General features: G+C 40.3%; 1 protein-coding gene across 5 annotated transcripts in view; it reads left to right on the plus strand.

Annotated features, from left to right (window-relative positions):
- The window catches only part of LOC139754995 (uncharacterized), a 206,171-nt gene that overhangs the window by 75,686 nt on the left and 117,170 nt on the right, over positions 1–13,315 (plus strand). The window lies entirely within an intron of this gene.

Consider the following 13,315-nt stretch of genomic DNA (forward strand, 5'->3'; position numbering starts at 1 on the left):
TGTTGTTCGCTGATGATACAGCGCTGGTGGCTGATTCATGTGAGAAACTGCAGAAGCTGGTGACTGAGTTTGGTAAAGTGTGTGAAAGAAGAAAGTTAAGAGTAAATGTGAATAAGAGCAAGGTTATTAGGTACAGTAGGGTTGAGGGTCAAGTCAATTGGGAGGTGAGTTTGAATGGAGAAAAACTGGAGGAAGTGAAGTGTTTTAGATATCTGGGAGTGGATCTGGCAGCGGATGGAACCATGGAAGCGGAAGTGGATCATAGGGTGGGGGAGGGGGCGAAAATTCTGGGGGCCTTGAAGAATGTGTGGAAGTCGAGAACATTATCTCGGAAAGCAAAAATGGGTATGTTTGAAGGAATAGTGGTTCCAACAATGTTGTATGGTTGCGAGGCGTGGGCTATGGATAGAGTTGTGCGCAGGAGGATGGATGTGCTGGAAATGAGATGTTTGAGGACAATGTGTGGTGTGAGGTGGTTTGATCGAGTAAGTAACGTAAGGGTAAGAGAGATGTGTGGAAATAAAAAGAGCGTGGTTGAGAGAGCAGAAGAGGGTGTTTTGAAATGGTTTGGGCACATGGAGAGAATGAGTGAGGAAAGATTGACCAAGAGGATATATGTGTCGGAGGTGGAGGGAACGAGGAGAAGAGGGAGACCAAATTGGAGGTGGAAAGATGGAGTGAAAAAGATTTTGTGTGATCGGGGCCTGAACATGCAGGAGGGTGAAAGGAGGGCAAGGAATAGAGTGAATTGGAGCGATGTGGTATACCGGGATTGACGTGCTGTCAGTGGATTGAATCAAGGCATGTGAAGCGTCTGGGGTAAACCATGGAAAGCTGTGTAGGTATGTATATTTGCGTGTGTGGACGTATGTATATACATGTGTATGGGGGTGGGTTGGGCCATTTCTTTCGTCTGTTTCCTTGCGCTACCTCGCAAACGCGAGAGACAGCAACAAAGCAAAAAAAAGAAAAATATATATATATATATATATATATATATGAAAATGATTTGGTAAACAGAGAAGAGGTAGTAAAAGCTTTGCGGAAGATGAAAGCCGGCAAGGCAGCAGGTTTGGATGGTATCGCAGTGGAATTTATTAAGAAAGGGGGTGACTGTATTGTTGACTGGTTGGTAAGGTTATTTAATGTATGTATGACTCATGGTGAGGTGCCTGAGGATTGGCGGAATGCGTGCATAGTGCCATTGTACAAAGGCAAAGGGGATAAGAGTGAGTGCTCAAATTACAGAGGTATAAGTTTGTTGAGTATTCCTGGTAAATTATATGGGAGGGTATTGATTGAGAGGGTGAAGGCATGTACAGAGCATCAGATTGGGGAAGAGCAGTGCGGTTTCAGAAGTGGTAGAGGATGTGTGGATCAGGTGTTTGCTTTGAAGAATGTATGTGAGAAATACTTAGAAAAGCAAATGGATTTGTATGTAGCATTTATGGATCTGGAGAAGGCATATGATAGAGTTGATAGAGATGCTCTGTGGAAGGTATTAAGAATATATGGTGTGGGAGGCAAGTTGTTAGAAGCAGTGAAAAGTTTTTATCGAGGATGTAAGGCATGTGTACGTGTAGGAAGAGAGGAAAGTGATTGGTTCTCAGTGAATGTAGGTTTGCGCCAGGGGTGTGTGATGTCTCCATGGTTGTTTAATTTGTTTATGGATGGGGTTGTAAGGGAGGTAAATGCAAGAGTCCTGGAAAGAGGGGCAAGTATGAAGTCTGTTGGGGATGAGAGAGCTTGGGAAGTGAGTCAGTTGTTGTTCGCTGATGATACAGCGCTGGTGGCTGATTCATGTGAGAAACTGCAGAAGCTGGTGACTGAGTTTGGTAAAGTGTGTGGAAGAAGAAAGCTGAGAGTAAATGTGAATAAGAGCAAGGTTATTAGGTACAGTAGGGGTGTGGGTCAAGTCAATTGGGAGGTGAGTTTGAATGGAGAAAAACTGGAGGAAGTGAAGTGTTTTAGATATCTGGGAGTGGATCTGTCAGCGGATGGAACCATGGAAGCGGAAGTGGATCATAGGGTGGGGGAGGGGGCGAAAATTTTGGGAGCCTTGAAAAATGTGTGGAAGTCGAGAACATTATCTCGGAAAGCAAAAATGGGTATGTTTGAGGGAATAGTGGTTCCAACAATGTTGTATGGTTGCGAGGCGTGGGCTATGGATAGAGATGTGCGCAGGAGGATGGATGTGCTGGAAATGAGATGTTTGAGGACAATGTGTGGTGTGAGGTGGTTTGATCGAGTAAGTAACGTAAGAGTAAGAGAGATGTGTGGAAATAAAAAGAGCGTGGTTGAGAGAGCAGAAGAGGGGGTTTTGAAATGGTTTGGGCACATGGAGAGAATGAGTGAGGAGAGATTGACCAAGAGGATATATGTGTCGGAGGTGGAGGGAACGAGGAGAAGAGGGAGACCAAATTGGAGGTGGAAAGATGGAGTGAGTATTTTGAAGGTTTGTTGAATGTGTTTGATGATAGAGTGGCAGATATAGGGTGTTTTGGTCGAGGTGATGTGCAAAGTGAGAGGTTCAGGAGAATGATTTGGTAAACAGAGAAGAGGTAGTAAAAGCTTTGCGGAAGATGAAAGCCGGCAAGGCAGCAGGTTTGGATGGTATTGCAGTGGAATTTATTAAAAAAGGGGGTGACTATTGTTGACTGGTTGGTAAGATTATTTAATGTATGTATGACTCATGGTGAGGTGCTGAGGATTGGCGGAATGCGTGCATAGTGCCATTGTACAAAGGCAAAGGGGATAAGAGTGAGTGCTCAAATTACAGAGGTATAAGTTTGTTGAGTATTCCTGGTAAATTATATGGGAGGGTATTGGTTAGGAGGGTGAAGGCATGTACAGAGCATCAGATTGAGGAAGAGCAGTGTGGTTTCAGAAGTGGTAGATGATGTGTGGATGAGGTGTTTGCTTTGAAAAATGTATGTGAGAAATACTTAGAAAAGCAAATGGATTTGTATGTAGCATTTATGGATCTGGAGAAGGCATATGATAGAGTTGATAGAGATGCTCTGTGGAAGGTATTAAGAATATATGGTGTGGGAGGCAAGTTGTTAGAAGCGGTGAAAAGTTTTTATCGAGGATGTAAGGCATGTGTACGTGTAGGAAGAGAGGAAAGTGATTGGTTTTCAGTGAATGTTGGCTTGTGGCAGGGGTGCATGATATTCTCTATGGTTGTTTAATTTGTTTATGGATGGGGTTGTTAGGGAGGTGAATGCAAGAGTTTTGGAAAGAGGGGCAAGTATGAAGTCTGTTGGGGATGAGAGAGCTTGGGAAGTGAGTCAGTTGTTGTTCGCTGATGATACAGCGCTGGTGGCTGATTCATGTGAGAAACTGCAGAAGCTGGTGATGGAGTTTGAGAGGTTATGTTAAAGGATGGATGTATGGATGGTTTGACAGTAAGTCTGAAAGGGGAGAACCTGCTTGGAGTAAGTTAAGTGCTTCTTATACATGGGAGTGGACCTGGCATCAGGTGGAACAATGGAGGCTGAAGTGAGTTGCATGGTGGGATAGGTTGCTGAGATCTTGAGGATTGTGTGGAGGGAGAGGTCATTGTCTTAGGCCATTTGCTGAGGGCCAGTATGTGATGAAAAATCAATATTCATTCCAGCATCTCAGGGAATTATTTCCAGTTGCAGCTCTTATCAGTGAAAGAGAAGAGAGAGGCATTTAATGATTTTTGCAGGGAAATAATGCAAATGACTGGGAGATGTATAAAAGAAAGAGGCAGGAGGTCAAGAGAAAGGTGCAAGAGGCAAATGAGAGTTGGGGTGAGAAAGTGTCATTAAATTTTAGGGAGAATAAAAAGATGTTTTGGAAGGAGGTAAATAAAGTGCGCAAGACAAGGGAACATCAGTGAAGGGGGCAAATGGGGAGGTGATAACAAGTAGTGGCGATGTGAGAATGAGATGGAGTGAGTATTTTGAAGGTTTGTTAAATGTGTTGGATGATAGAGTGGCAGATATAGGGTGTTTTGGTCGAGGTGATGTGCAAAGTGAGAGGTTCAGGAGAATGATTTGGTAAACAGAGAAGAGGTAGTAAAAGCTTTGCGGAAGATGAAAGCCGGCAAGGCAGCAGGTTTGGATGGTATTGCAGTGGAATTTATTAAAAAAGGGGGTGACTATTGTTGACTGGTTGGTAAGATTATTTAATGTATGTATGACTCATGGTGAGGTGCTGAGGATTGGCGGAATGCGTGCATAGTGCCATTGTACAAAGGCAAAGGGGATAAGAGTGAGTGCTCAAATTACAGAGGTATAAGTTTGTTGAGTATTCCTGGTAAATTATATGGGAGGGTATTGGTTAGGAGGGTGAAGGCATGTACAGAGCATCAGATTGAGGAAGAGCAGTGTGGTTTCAGAAGTGGTAGATGATGTGTGGATGAGGTGTTTGCTTTGAAAAATGTATGTGAGAAATACTTAGAAAAGCAAATGGATTTGTATGTAGCATTTATGGATCTGGAGAAGGCATATGATAGAGTTGATAGAGATGCTCTGTGGAAGGTATTAAGAATATATGGTGTGGGAGGCAAGTTGTTAGAAGCGGTGAAAAGTTTTTATCGAGGATGTAAGGCATGTGTACGTGTAGGAAGAGAGGAAAGTGATTGGTTCTCAGTGAATGTAGGTTTGCGGCAGGGGTGTGTGATGTCTCCATGGTTGTTTAATTTGTTTATGGATGGGGTTGTTAGGAGGGTGAAGGCATGTACAGAGCATCAGATTGAGGAAGAGCAGTGTGGTTTCAGAAGTGGTAGATGATGTGTGGATGAGGTGTTTGCTTTGAAAAATGTATGTGAGAAATACTTAGAAAAGCAAATGGATTTGTATGTAGCATTTATGGATCTGGAGAAGGCACCTGACAGAGTTGAGTACAATATATCATTGGATGTGTTAAGGATGTATGGAGTAGGGGGACAGCTGTTGGATGGTGTGAACGCCTTCTATAGAGGAGCAAATACATGCTTAACAGTGGATGGAGAATTGAGTGAAAGTTTTGGCATACATAAGGGTGTATATATGTATATGTCTGTGTATGTTTATATATGTATACGTTGAAATGTATAGGTATGTATATGTGCGTTTATGGATGTGTATGTATATACATGTGTATGTGGGTGGGTTGGGCTATTCTTTCGTCTGTTTCCTTGCGCTACCTCGCTAACGCGGGGGACAGCGACAAAGTATAATAAAATAAATGAATATAGATATTAAATTTAAAAGCCCTGTGTATGATTTCAATTTTTTCACCTATTTTGCTGCTTCTGTACTGTGCTTATTTTACTGTTGATTACATGAGATTATTATGCCTAAGACTTTTTCTTAACTTTATCTTTTATAGCTTGATGCAATTCATAAGTAAAACTCTGTAGTGACGTGAAAATTTGTTTGTCACTTTTATGATGGTCCAACGATTTGTGTATGTCAATTTGAAGCTGCTGACATTCCATTCTGTTGTAGATCTGTTTTCCAGATTAGTATCATCTGTGAATTTTAACATGTTATAATGCAGTCCTTTATGAATACCTTTTACATGTGTTTGAAAGAACTGGTCCCTCAGCTAATTGTCATGTCTAACCATTTTGAGGTTTGGGCATTATTAACAACTTTATGTTTATGAGTAAATGTGAATAAGAGCAAGGTTATTAGGTACAGTAGGGTTGAGGGTCAAGTCAATTGGGAGGTGAGTTTGAATGGAGAAAAACTGGAGGAAGTGAAGTGTTTTAGATATCTGGGAGTGGATCTGGTAGCGGATGGAACCATGGAAGCGGAAGTGGATCATAGGGTGGGGGAGGGGGCGAAAATTCTGGGGGCCTTGAAGAATGTGTGGAAGTCGAGAACATTATCTCAGAAAGCAAAAATGGGTATGTTTGAAGGAATAGTGGTTCCAACAATGTTGTATGGTTGCGAGGCGTGGGCTATGGATAGAGTTGTGCGCAGGAGGATGGATGTGCTGGAAATGAGATGTTTGAGGACAATGTGTGGTGTGAGGTGGTTTGATCGAGTGAGTAACGTAAGGGTAAGAGAGATGTGTGGAAATAAAAAGAGCGTGGTTGAGAGAGCAGAAGAGGGTGTTTTGAAGTGGTTTGGGCACATGGAGAGAATGAGTGAGGAAAGATTGACCAAGAGGATATATGTGTCGGAGGTGGAGGGAACGAGGAGAAGAGGGAGACCAAATTGGAGGTGGAAAGATGGAGTGAAAAAGATTTTGTGTGATCGGGGCCTGAACATGCAGGAGGGTGAAAGGAGGGCAAGGAATAGAGTGAATTGGAGCGATGTGGTATACCGGGGTTGACGTGCTGTCAGTGGATTGAATCAAGGCATGTGAAGCGTCTGGGGTAAACCATGGAAAGCTGTGTAGGTATGTATATTTGCGTGTGTGGACGTATGTATATACATGTGTATGGGGGGGGGTTGGGCCATTTCTTTCGTCTGTTTCCTTGCGCTACCTCGCAAACGCGGGAGACAGCGACAAAGTATAAAAAAAAAAAAAAAAAAAAAAAAATGTTTATGACCAATCAAGCAATAACCTAGCCACCAAAGTACAGCCCCTCCTGTACCATGTGACTTACTTTCAGTAATTTTTAATGTGGAACTTTATTGGATGCTTTTTGAAAGTCTGACTAGATGATGTCAGCTCCTGTACCATGTGACTTACTTTCAGTAATTTTTGATGTGGAACTTTATTGGATGCTTTTTGAAAGTCTGACTAGATGATGTCAGCTGCTATACTGCATCATACATGTAATAGATATCAGCTGCTATGCTGCATCATACATGGAATAGATATCAGCTGGTGCACTGCATCTTACATTTTTTTTTTTTAGCCGAGATGGCACAGGCAACAAGTTGATTATATAATTTTTTCTTCATGCTTGATAGCCATATTTAATGTTAGCAAGGTAATGCCAGGAACACAGTAAAAAGCTGAATCCACTCACATTCATTCTCTGGCAGTTATTTACTTCTTTTATATCACAAAATAAATAAAGCAAGTTTGTCAGACATGAGCAGTTTTGTTGAAAACCTTGCTGAGAATTGTTTATAAAGTGGTGATCCTATTAGTGGTTTACAGTTTTATGCTGAATGATGGATTCCACAGGTTTACCAGCTACAGACGGTAAGCAGATTGGATGATAATTTTTAGGTAGTGACTTTGGAAAATTCCAATCCAATGTAACTTTCTCTGTTGTGAGTGACTTGCCAGAAATAGCAGTCAAGGGCTTATCTACCTCATTTGTTGCTTCTTTCTTTGTCCTTAGAATTTATCAGGATCTGGCATTTTATTTAATTTCAGTTTGTTGTTGATAGTATATCAACCTTTTATGTCAAAATGTTACAAAATGTTTTCCCCTGTTAGCATTTGGTCTGGATTCAGAATGTGAGCTGTGTGTTCAAATAACCCACATTTACCACCCGGTCATCTATCACATTCAACAGTCTTTAAGAATTTTTGATCTGATATATGAATGGGAATGAATAAAGGCAGACAGTATGAATTATATATATGTGTATATGTATATGTCTGTGTGTGTATGTATATATGTATACGTGGTGGCTGATTCATGTGAGAAACTGCAGAAGCTGGTGACCGAATCTGGTAAAGTGTGTGAAAGAAGAAAGTTAAGAGTGAATGTGAATAAGAGCAAGGTTATTAGGTAGAGTAGGGTTGAGGGTCAAGTCAATTGGGAGGTAAGTTTGAATGGAGAAAAACTGGAGGAAGTAAAGTGTGTTAGATATCTGGGAGTGGATCTGGCAGCGGATGGAACCATGGAAGCGGAAGTGAATCATAGGGTGGGGGAGGGGGTGAAAATCCTAGGAGCCTTGAAGAATGTGTGGAAGTCGAGAACATTATCTCGGAAAGGAAAAATGGGTATGTTTGAAGGAATAGTGGTTCCAACAATGTTGTATGGTTGCGAGGCGTGGGCTATGGATAGAGTTGTGCGCAGGAGGATGGATGTGCTGGAAATGAGATGTTTGAGGACAATGTGTGGTGTGAGGTGGTTTGATCGAGTAAGTAATGTAAGGGTAAGAGAGATATGTGGAAATAAAAAGAGCGTGGTTGAAAGATCAGAAGAGGGTGTTTTGAAATGGTTTGGGCACATGGAGAGAATGAGTGAGGAAAGATTGACCAAGAGGATATATGTGTTGGAGGTGGAGGGAACAAGGAGAAGTGGGAGACCGAATTGGAGATGGAAAGATGGAGTGAAAAAGATTTTGTGTAATCGGGGCCTGAACATGCAGGAAGGTGAAAGGAGGGCAAGGAATAGAGTGAAATGGAGAGATGTGGTATACCGGGGTTGATGTGATGTCAGTGGATTGAATCAAGGCATGTGAAGCGTCTGGGGTAAACCATGGAAAGTTGTGTGGGGCCTGGATGTGGAAAGAGAGCCGAGGTTTCGGGCATTATTGCGTGGCAGCTAGAGACTGAGTGTGAATGAATGGGGCCTTTGTTGTCTTTTCCTAGTGCTACCTTGCACACATGAGGGGGGAGGGGGAAGGTATTCCATGTGTGGCAAGGTGGCGATGGGAGTGAATGGGGGCAGACATTGTGAATTGTGTGCATGGGTATATATGTATGTGTCAGTGTATGTATATATATGTGTACATTGAGATGTATAGGTATGTATATTTGCGTGTGTGGACGTGTGTGTGTATACATTGTGTATGGGGGTGGGTTGGGCCATTTCTTTGGTCTGTTTCCTTGCGCTACATCACAAACGCGGGAGACAGCAACAAAGCAAAATAATAACAATAATATTTTTATTAAGTGTTACTCATAAGTAGCAGCAGTAAAGCTTTTGATGTGCCACTTGAACTGCATGAATAATGATATGTTATATGAGACAAGATGTAGTATGAATATTTGAATGATATAGAATTATTGAAAATGCTGTGACTATTAGGGGTCTTTTTAGAAAGGATTGATTCAAGCGTTAGGTTGTGAACTAGATTTTGAGAATTGGATAAACTGTTGCAAGTAGCATCAGTATAACTCTTATCATGCCAGATGTGCTGCATGAATAATTACATCTTTCTTGCCTTGAAACCACAGACCCAGGAAGTTTCTCATGTCTTTCATGAATCCTTATCTTTGTTCTGAAACATGCTTGTTCTTTATGAAGAAAAATGTGTATAATGTTTACAAAGAAAAGATTCCTTCATAAGTGCACATGGGTTATCAGGAAAGATGGTAAGTAGGTATTAATGGATTATTATAGATGAGTAAAAAAGGACTCATGGATCTGAACATAATAGGAGGGACAGCTTGTGTAATTTCTTGTTATTACTTTGTTGAGCAAGGGTTATGGTTTGTAAAGATTTCATAAAAGGAGGAAATAGTATAGGCTTGAAGAGGATGGTGAAAGTGAGTGACCTTGAAAAAGAGGCTTATGTGAAGAGATAGCAAAAGAGTTTGCTTGTAGAATGGCAAAGGGTGAGTATAAATGAAACTAGAGGAGTGGGTGAGGAATGGGAGGTATATAAACATGCAGTGGTGACGTGGGAGAAGTGTGTGTCATGGGATCTGGGCACATGAAAAAGGGTATTAAGTGATGGAATGACGAAGTTAAGTTGTTACCAAAAGAGATATAAGTGTAAGGGGGCACTATCAGGAAGGACTAAGATGTACAAGAGAAAGCAGCTGGCATTCACTCTGAAAACTCCAATTCTCTCCATCTCTAATGTAACAGTTAACAACTCGTGATGCATAACCTTCCTTTTTTTTTTTTTTTTTTTTTTTTTTTTTTTTTTTTTTTTTTTTTTACCCCATTACTAATAACATGACTGCACAGATTGTTTCCGTTTCTGTCGTGTTAAATGAGAAAAGCACAGTGGTTGAGTTGGTATGGTTGGGTCCCATGTCCCTTTGACTAACATCAGGTGACTGGGACCTCCTCCAGTTTTCTGGTCACAGCTCCAGACCTGGCACTTTCACTTTGGTTCAGCAATATTCACAGTCTAATATCTGACCTTTCCTCTGCAGAACATTATAAAGGAGTTTCACATTCAAAGGAAATTCATGATAGTAGCAAATGGGACCATATCTGATAGGTTTTTTTTGGATGTGCCACGAGGAACAGCACTAGCTTCATTACTCAGAATGATATCAGACATGGACATTGAAATAAGAGAAAGTAAAGTCTGATTTTCTGCAGATAGCATGAGCATTATCAAATGGTGGGATCAGAAGCCTACAAAGAGAACATCTGAAGGACTTTTGATATAACTTACAAATTGGCATATAAGGAAATTCATTGAATTAGATGGAAAATATTGATGTACCATAAAATGATTGATAAGTGTAAAAACGACACATTACAAACCACAAAGGAGAACTTAAATCCAGTGGACTAGTTGAAAAGATAATGCCATGGTGTGAGGCAGCACCAGTAAAAGACGAAGAGGAGGCCTCATTCGCTACCTTTACTGTCTCTGTGTTAGTAAGTACCCTACCTTACATGCATGTAGAATTGAGGTCATGGAACACTTGACCTGCCAAGAAAAATTAATAGAACTGAATCTTTATACAGAGATCACTTGCCAGCAGCAGGATTATGTTCTTGGAAGACCATCTGATTGGCAGAACTGCAGTTGTTGAGGCTTTAAGCTCAAGGGAAATGGGGGTTAAAGGAAATCGCCTTCAGTCCTGTCCTGAGTGCTTCAAAATAACAAATATTGAATTTAAAAAAGACAGAGAAGTAAATACAGAAATGTGCAGAAAATCAATAAGGAAATAGTACTCTTTAGAATGATGGTAGTATATCATGCCTAGCACAGTGTGCTAGGCCACAATACTTGCACAAAGCAGCCAGCTGGCTATACCTCATAAAGACTGCCTCACTTTCTTTATGGTTCACTCAGTTGACTAGATTAACACCATAATGCCTCCAATCAGACACTACTGTCATTGTGTGTAAGGCGACTAAATGAGTTGACTTTTTGCTCTAAAGACATCACTCTCCTCCTCAAGGTAGCACAATATGCATCACTATATTCTTAGATGCCATATCTAAGCTTAGGCACAAAGCAGCAAACATGTCAAAAGTTATTTAAAGCTTGTACTGCATTGAGATTACTAATGGAGTCCCTCACTTAGTGTCACAGTGAGATAGAACAATGCAGACAGAGTGCAGGCGATGATATTTGGGTGTCAGGTTATCTGACTTGTGCATTGTTGTGTGTGTCTTCATGCCTCCACTGCTGGATCCCACCATGCTTGACTAGAAGTAGCCCTCAGTTGCTGTAGTACTCGCTGGATGGGTTGAAAAAGTACTACAGATACTCGGACCTCTGTGCCATCATTGGTAAAATGGCATACACTGTCTTAGTGTGGATATTCAAAACTGCTGTTGGTAACACCACTGCAAGCAAGGGACCTCATTAGTCTAAGATAGAAAGAAGAGAATGATATAATCTGTGTGGGGCAACACATAGAGGGTTACAGTGAAATTGAATATAAAGGAAGAAGGAAATCTGTAAGTATTCCTCAGGATCTCGGAAATATTTTGCAAAGAAATGTGAATGCTCATTAAGGAAGATGGTGAGACTCTATTAGATTGTGTTTCTGAATTTGGTCAGAAATCTGGGTAGAGAATTCCAAAACTCTCAAAAGGAAACTTGATGGGTGGCTTTAGAAAATACCAGATCAGTCCAAGTTCACCAGGTGCAGAAAATATGCGACTGTAGAAGACATTAGCAATATGAATTGAGGAAGATTTGAGTGTTGCACACTAGCTTTGAATCGGGAAAATTTTCATCTTAGTGATATAATCACTTAGTTGATCCACTTTGCATTATTGTTCTTATCTAGTTGCATTTGCTGTAGAGGCATCGGAATATACTTATTTCACTCTGTTACCATTGACATTAGCATCAACAAAATATTTGAAATTGCACTTGCAGATTCTTTGATTGAATGGCAGAGGGTCTGTTTGTGCTTTAAACATGAATAAGTGTCCTTGTTAGTCCCCAGGGCATTGTTAGCCACAAAAGAAATTTAAAGTTCGCACATGTGGATTCTGTTATTAGTATGTGGAATTAAAAGGTAGAAGTTCTTTTTATGTTTTTGATATTGATGAGTGTCTTCGATAGTGTTCAGTTCCTGAATTTCAGTTACTTTGCGTTATGTTCTTGAAAGGTCTTTGTTTTTTTGTGTCTTTTGATGGTTTTCAGTTCCTGAATTTCAGTTGCTCTATTAAATGAATTTGGAATGTTTTTTTTAATGAGTGAAAATTATTGTGAGCTTTGGTGAATGCCACTGACTTTTTTTAATTCGTAACTTGTAGTTAGTTTGGTTATGTTTTTAGAACATAGTTTGCAGTGAATAACAATTATCAGAAATGCTGTAATTTGTTTTTTAGCCACTTTTCTGTATATTCGCAGAGATGAAACAAGCATTACTGTACTGTTTGCAATGTATTGGTCTTTATAATTTCCATTGAACATAAATTCTGACCAAATGATGCATTTCCCTTGAAGTACGAGAAAGGTGTACTTAATTTCCGTTTTTTGAAATGTTTAACTTCCTCTTACTTAATTATTAGGAGTCTTTTGCAACTCTGATATAATTCTTTGGTCATTATCTGCTGCAACTATAGTTACTCTTGATGATCATGAAATGATCATCTTCATTTCTTGTAGCTAAACTTCAGGTGGGAGAGAGAGAGCAGTAATCGTGTGTCATGATGTAGAATACAGTCCAATTTATACAGCTAACTCTTTCAATCCCCCAACTCTTTTATCCCTGGGGATAGGGGAGAAAGAATACTTCCCACGTATTCCCTGCGTGTCGTAGAAGGCGACTAAAAGGGAAGGGAGTGGGGGGCTGGAAATCCTCCCCTCTCGTTTTTTTTTTTTTTTTTTTTTTTTTTTTTTTCCAAAAGAAGGAACAGAGAAGAGGTCCAGGTGAGGATATTCCCTCAAAGGCCCAGTCCTCTGTTCTTAACGCTACCTCGCTATCGCGGGAAATAGCGAATAGTATGAAAAAAAAAAAAAACTTTCAAAGATATCTAGAATTAAGACTAGGTTGTTTCATTGATTTGAATATGAAAATATTTATTGAACTTTGAATTCTACTGAACTTTGCACTGTTTGTGTTCAAGTGCAATTTCAGATTACCAAGTTTTTTTTGGGTGAAATGCCCCTTAGAAAATTTTACTAACATTTGCAGTGTGTTTTTGTTATTCTGCCTTTCAGACAAAAAGTATCCATTACACTTAGTGTGTAAATTTTTACTGTAAGATAAAGTTGTTCAAGATAGTTGCCAAAGTCTCCTCGCCAGTTTTGTAAATTAAGAGGCTCCATATGCTTTT

The sequence above is a fragment of the Panulirus ornatus genome, chromosome 18 (assembly GCF_036320965.1).
Source record: "Panulirus ornatus isolate Po-2019 chromosome 18, ASM3632096v1, whole genome shotgun sequence".
Taxonomy (NCBI): domain Eukaryota; kingdom Metazoa; phylum Arthropoda; class Malacostraca; order Decapoda; family Palinuridae; genus Panulirus; species Panulirus ornatus.